The sequence below is a fragment of the Phocoena sinus genome, chromosome 12, assembly GCF_008692025.1.
Source record: "Phocoena sinus isolate mPhoSin1 chromosome 12, mPhoSin1.pri, whole genome shotgun sequence".
NCBI classification, from domain to species: domain Eukaryota; kingdom Metazoa; phylum Chordata; class Mammalia; order Artiodactyla; family Phocoenidae; genus Phocoena; species Phocoena sinus.
In genome coordinates this window covers 77,322,876-77,330,271 of record NC_045774.1, presented here as the reverse complement: position 1 = coordinate 77,330,271, position 7,396 = coordinate 77,322,876, and the positions used below count along the sequence as shown (strand labels likewise).

The 7,396-nt window shown below is 40.7% G+C and overlaps 1 pseudogene; it reads right to left on the bottom strand.

Annotated features, from left to right (window-relative positions):
* Window positions 1–502: 502 nt before the first annotated feature.
* Window positions 503–6,401, bottom strand: LOC116763329 (annotated as a pseudogene).
* Between the last annotated feature and the right edge of the window lie 995 nt (window positions 6,402–7,396).

Here is a 7,396-nt window from a genome sequence, read left to right as displayed (position 1 = left end):
ACTATTATTCCTAGTCAAACACAGATATTGCAATATGAAGGGTAACTGCTCTGTCTTTGCTCTAGAAAATGTGAAAAGGTCATCACATCGGATAATATAGAAGAGTGTGGAACCTCTAGGTATCACAAAAGCCAGTACCGAGCACGCAAGGGGGAAGCGTTGCCAGGTGCTGGGCCGGGGCCCTCTCCGCGCTCCCTGCTCAGTGCCGGGGCCTGTGGACGTGGCAGGGCCCTGAAGGGTCCTCTCTGCAGGGAGGACCATCGTGGCTTTGAGGACACAGGACAGCGGCCACACTCCGTCCCAGTGCCGGCCCCCCCCCGAGGCCACCTGCTCAGCCCGAAGGCACCGAAGAGCCTGGTGTCGACGACGGGGACGTGGCCTCTCCTCCTTCAGCAGTGAGGCTCCACCTGGCCCTCAAGGCGCCTTCGCAGGCAGGCCTGGGCCACAGGAGCTGGCGGGGCCGGTCCCTTGAGGCAGGAGGCCTGGGCCAGTGGCCGTGCCTTCAGTTCTCAGAGAGAGACAGGGCCAGGGAGGGCCTGGAAGGCGGCCTCCTCATCGATGCTGTAGTCCACAAAGGTTGTCGTAGGAGAACTTGTGCCGGGGAAGCAGGTGTGCTGCAGGAAGTTGGCGCTCTGGTAGCTTGGGTCGCCCCAGGCCATGGCTGAGCAGATGGGACACACCACGCGGTTGGGGTCGCTGCGGTGGTTGTCCATGCAGTGCTTTACCAGCTCCTGCTGGTCCAGGCTGCTGGTGCCACAGTAAGGGCAGGCGAAGGTGGACCTGTTGGGGACAGCGCTAGGGATGGGCTGGGATGTGGGCACCACAGGGACGAGCTTGGGACAGTTAGCCATCTGCTCCTGGACCTTCAGGCAGGAGGCAACGTGCACCCGGCCAGCGTCACCTTCTTACTGCAGCCCCGCAGGGTGCCTTGTAGGACGAAAGCTGCTTCTCCACGTGGGCGGCCTTGTCCACTTTCTTGGGGTGGAAGGGCAGGCGGCACCGTGGGCACAGGGGGGATTGGCACCTGCAGGCATGGCCGGAGGTACTCCCCGCAGAACCTCTAATTCTTGCAGCCAGTGGATGCTTAGCCGCTGACAAGCTTGTCCTTACAGGGATGCGAGGAAAAGTCGGCCTCCCTGTCCCTTCTACCCACTGGCTCCACTTCTGCCTTCCACGGCAGGCATGTATCTTTTTGAATTAGAGTTTTCTCGGAATATATGCCCAGGAGTGGGATTGCAGGATCATATGGTAGCCCTATTTTTTTTTTTTTTTAAGGAACAGCCATACTGTTCTCCATAGTGGCTGTACCAATTTACATTCCCACCAACCATGTAGGGGGGATGGTTCCTTTTTCTCCACAGCATTTATTGTTTGTAGACTTTTTGATGTTGGCCATTCTGACTAGTGTGAGGGGATACCTCATTGTAGTTTAGGTTTGCATTTCTCCAGTGATTACCAATATTGAACATATTTTCATGTGCCTGTTTGGCCATCTGCATGTCTTCTTTGCAGAAAAGCCTATTTAGGTTTTCTCCCCATTTTTTTGATTGGTTTTTTTTGTTTGTTTGTTTGTTTGTATTAAGCTGTATGAGCTGTTTGTATATTTTGAAAATCAATCCCTTGTTGGTAACATCATTTGCAAGTGTTTTCTCCCAGTCCCTAGGTTGTCTCTTCTTTTTGTTTATTGTTTCCTTTGCTGTACAGAAGCTTTTAACTTTAATTAGGTCCCATTTATTTTTGTTTTTATTTCCATTACTCTAGGAGACAGATCTAAAAAAATATTGCTGCAATGTATGTCAAAGAGTGTTCTGCCTATGTTTTCCTCTAGGACTTTTATAGTATCTGCTCTTACATTTAGGTTTTTAATCCATTTTGGGTTTATTTTTCTATATGTAGTTAGAGAATGTTCTAATGTTATTCTTTTACATGTAGCTGTCCAGTTTTCCCAGCAACACTTATTGAAGAGACTGTCTTTCCTCCATTGTATAGTCTTACCTCCTTTGTCATAGATTAATAGATCATATGTGAGTGAGTTTATTTCAGAGCTTTCTATCCTGTTTCATTGATCTACATGTCTGTTTTTGTGCCAGTACCATACTGTTTTGATTACTGTAGCTTTGTAGTATAGTCTGAAGTCAGGGAATCTGATTCCTCCAGTTCCGTTTTTCTTTCTCAAGACTGTTTTAGTTTTTCTGGGTCTTTTGTGTTTCCATACAAATTTAAAATTTTTCTTGTTTTAGTTCTGTGAAAAATGCCAGACATTATGCATATTCATTTTATTATCAAGTCTTCACTGGGCTTTATTTGTAGGTCCCCATACTCAGCAAAACTTCCATTAAGAAAAAAAAAAAAAGGTCATGAAGAACCCAGGAGTAAGACAGGAATAAGGACACAGACCTACTAGAGAATGGACTTGAGGATATGGGGCGGGGGAAGGGTAAGCTGTGACAAAGTGAGAGAGTGGCATGGACATACATACACTACCAAACGTAAAATAGATAGCTAGTGGGAAGCAGCCGCATAGCACAGGGAGATCAGCTCGGTGCTTTGTGACCACCTAGAGGGGTGGGATAGGGAGGGTGGGAGGGAGGGAGATGCAAGAGGGAAGAGATATGGGGATATATGTATAGCTGATTCACTTTGTTATAAAGCAGAAACTAACACACCATTGTAAAGCAATTATACTCCAATAAAGATGTTTAAAAAACAAACAAACAAAAAAACTAATATGCTGTAAAGTTCTCTGTTGGATAATGATCACAAACAACTCTAAACCAACAAAAATGATATAGCATGAAAGCTTACAAACAAGCTGAGGTAGAGTTTTGGTTTATAGTGTTTTTGTTATTTTTCTGAAGTAGAAATGCCACCTTTCCAATAACTTTGAAGGTAAATCTTAACTTGCTGGTAAATACACTATGATAGCTACTTTCAAGGAAGAAAAATTCAGAGACAAGAAGGAAAAGGGCATCTTTTGGGGATGCTCACTAGCCCACCAAACTCTGAGCACTGAGGTGAGTCCCTTCATGGCCATAATCTTTCCTCATCATCTGGTCTCCACCATCACAGCCAAGTATGTCTCCCAGCCTTACTCTATTAGATGTTAGAATCTTTATTTTGATGCATTTTATCTGTTAAAATTTCTAACATTTATTTTCAAGGTAATCTCATTATATGTTCAAGGTTTGATTTTAGTGAAATATCAAGTGCATGTATCAAACTGCTCTCCAGATATTTAATTTGAGAACTGTAGAAAATCATATGTATTATTGCTATGTCAAACCTATTTTGTTTCCTTTCTCACCTCCCTTTCTGTCTTTCTGAGGCCCAAGCACATACTGAAGATACTCAACTCATTTAATATTTCAAAGCAACATTGGGAGAATGATTCTTTCTGCATCTAATAAGGAGGGTGTGTCAAGAAGTAAATGTTGTTTTGGTGTTGAATCAAACTACTGACAACCTCTATATCTAGAACAACCAGAGTTCATAAGTCTTTGGTGTCCTGGAGAAAGGAATCCTTAAAAAAAGGAAACGTTTTCCTTATTGCCCACAGGGATGTATCCTGAGAGTCTAAAATGTTGACCCTAAGTCTGCTCAGGAGATCAGAACAAATTATTTAAACTTGAAAAGTCACTTTGGACACCCCATGCAACACCCATCCCACAAACGCCTTATGGCTTGAAGCATATGAGTTGAACAAATATATGAATCATTGTACATTCTTCTGGAATCTCCATATGTTCGACTGGCCAAGAGTAAGATTGTTTTCCACTGGATTGTACCATCTTTCCTTGAATGATTATACTTGAATTATTAGAGCAAAGCTATAGAGTTTTGCAGTGTATCTTTTCTAATAGTTCTTAAATATCAGTGAGTTGAATATCTCTTCTCCATGGAAAGACAGCTTGGTAGTAGTGAAAAACATACAGAAAAAGCATGGTTGGGGACATAAACTAGCCATATGTCTCAGATACAATAAAATATTTTACATTAAAAAATAATACTTCATAATTACAACACATTTTTGGTAAAATGATAACAAGTGCACAGATCATATAGAAAAATGTTTTTTAAAGGGGAATAAATGAATAAAACTTAAAGATAGTAATAAAAGAAGAGATTTAAAAGTTGAAAAGATTGAACTACATATTCTCTCAGGTGATCTATAATGAAAAGAGAATAGATGGCATTGCTAGTGAGAGGGGAAATGTCCCAGAGTGGAGTGTCAATCACAGCTTAGTGAAAGAGAAGTTCAGAAGTAAAACTTGGCAAATCAGAGGAGGTAACTAGCTCCAGAAACATAAGGCTTTAAAGTGAGACACCAGAGGAGAAAAAGATAAAAGTTGCATAAAAAACAAGCAGGGATATTTACAGATAGAAAATTAGGTATGTATAGAAGGGAGAGTTGAGGAGGAAGTTTGAAAACTGGAAGTGATTTTACCTGCAGGTTAACAGAAATTCAACAGCCCAGTAAACTGGTCCTTTTATTATAAATTTCCCTTACATCTGAGGTGCTCATCATATGGTGAAGATAAAAACCAGAATAATATAAACTTAACATCAATGTGCTGACTTGGAGACCAGAGGAAGTCATATTTTCGACTATGAAAAAATGGGAAGTATATGGGACCACAGAATCCTAGGGTTGAAGGCATCTGATGGGTGTCAGTTGCTTGAGTCTCATTTATAAATTATTTTCCAAAAGCTCATTACTTCTAAGGCAGTCCATTCTGGTCAGAATATTCTGTCAGATATGTCTACCTTGTATTGAGTTGGGGAGTCTCTCCCTGTGCATCCATGACTCATTGGCCTTAACTGTAGGGCCACATAAAAAGACTCAAGTCTTCTACATCAGATCCAGCTACTGTGCTCTTCATCAGGTGGTCTATTCAGGGTAACATAAAGACGAATCTTCTAACCAGGGTCCATAAGGTATGATTTTAAAACTCTGCTATCAGCATTAGTGTTCTTCTTTGAGCGTACTCCACTTATTTTAAAATTCTTAGTATAATCTGATTAGCCTCCTGGCCACTATTATTTTATGAAGGTGATGTCAATCGTTGAGTTTTGCAACGAGCCATATCATACTGTTGACACTTACTGAACTGATTCAAGTTAAACACATGCCGCTAGTAAGCGATCTTTACTGGATCCTGGATATATATGAGTAATTCTGTTTTCTTTCAAGTTTGGGACCTTACATTTACATCAGATGATACATTATTTTATTGGTCTGTTGTTCTGTTTGTCAGGACGTTTTTAGCTCTTCATTCAGTCACTAGATCACATATCTTGCTCAGTACAGTGTCTGAGCCACCATGTCATTTAATAACTTGATATGTCATTGATATAAAAGTGATTGAAACAGGGCAGAAGACAGAGCACACCATCAAACATGTCACTCAGGTTTGGGATTCAAACATTCCTAGGTGTATGATCAACTCAAACACATTTCTTCAGCTTGTCCTCAGTGATAACCTGAGAAAATGCGAAATATTTTGCCACCCCATTTCTCTCATCTGCAAGATTAGTAAGCCCATATAAAAGTTAAATTAGATAATAGAATATCTTCTTACTGAAATTTTGCATGATCCTAGTGATCATGGCTTTCTTATTTTTTCTCCTCATGTCCTAGGTTATCTTCTTTTAACTATGTGTTTAAAAAATAATGATAAAAGTAATGGGTTTTCATGATAAAATTTAAAGTCACACAACTATAAAACATAAAAGACTTTCATTCTCTCCAGTGCCCATACACAACAACTCCCTAGAAGTAACACAGTTAATAGTTTGGCATACATTTTCTCAAACATATTTCATGTTATATTCATATTCACATATACAGATAGAGGAATGGTTATATCCTGTATCTGTGAGTTTGGATATAGATAGAACACATATATGTTTATACCATCCATCTATCGTACATCTACTGTTTATGAATGCACCCACCTAACTACCCGACGCTTTCATCCTGTTCAGCTAATGGCCTTTTTTACTCTAAATACACTGATTTATTTTAATGGAATAATTCAAGTTACATTGTAATTTACATCAAGTGTAGATAACTTCTATTTGCTTTTCCAGATTTATTTGCCACCCTTCTTCACCTTCTTCTGTGTCCTGGGAGGCTGGCATGCATGGACCACATCAACAGACTCCCTTACCCTTTGACTTTCAGTTTGGTTGAACCACAAGAAAGCACCAGCAACACATTGGAGAGAAGGGGAAGAGTCACCCTTCCCTCTCTTAAGGTTTGTCTTGCACTGGCTACCTCCCTTGACCAAAGGTCCTAGCTCCTGTGAAGGTGGCCCTCTCTTCTTGTCTTCTGAGGACCCTCTATCTCTTTCCCCTTTAGGCACAGAGATGATAACCGTTCCTGTTGTTTCTAGCACCATTTCCCCTATGCCTTGCCGACACCTTGCCAACACATATTTAAATTGTTCCTTCATCAAATTGAATGGGCAATCTGTTTCTGACAAGAATTCTGATAGATATATTTATTGATGCTTTATAGATTCTTTACAAAAAAAATTTTGTAAAAAAATTTTGTAAAGAATCTAAAATTACTGCAAAAAATTTCAGTGAGCTACGTTTTACACATATCTGTGCACAATTTAGTTAATGTAGGAAATGTTCTAAAAGAGGTATTTATGATCCTCTACTTTTTTACAATTTCCAGATATTTCCAAATTTACCATAAAAAAGGTATACATTTGGACTTACAATGATACCGTGTGAGAGTCTGTGGGAGTGTAAACTGAGTTCCCTGTACAGTATGCAATCCATCTGAAGTATTTAATAATTCATTCTAGAATTTTCCCTTAGTTTGAAGTAGAAATCACTGATTACTGTTTTCAGAAACCATTTCTCATGTTTTAGGAAAAAACTGGAAAACTCTATTTCTCAGCATTCATTTCTCTCTCCTCTTCCCAGGATCCTTCCACAATATCTGATAGTAGGTTTGACTTCATGCCTGAATCCCTTAGTCCGGGGCTGGAACCCACCTGCAGCATTAATGAAAAACCTGGAGTGTTTACTAAACCTCTTTAACTTGGAGGGATTCAACTTCAAACTCAGTCTTTCTTTCACTAGGAAGCTGTTAATATCCTTGTTCAAGACTTTCAATTCTAGTTATTGTTTTCCCACTGGGCTCCTTGGAGCCTCCCAGCCCATAAGTCCATCAAGGATGGGTGGAGAGTTTGGAAAAAGATTTTTTGCGTTTCCTCTCTGTGGCCCTGCCTTCTGAGATACTGCCTTCCTAGTTTTCCAGGCTTGGAGACAGTCCTGAAATCCAATAAGTTATGACTTTGTACTTGAGTGTTATCTTTGCCTTGCTGTGGGGACTGGGGAGGACCCAAGGGAAAATCAATATGGATCCTTCAAGGGTCAT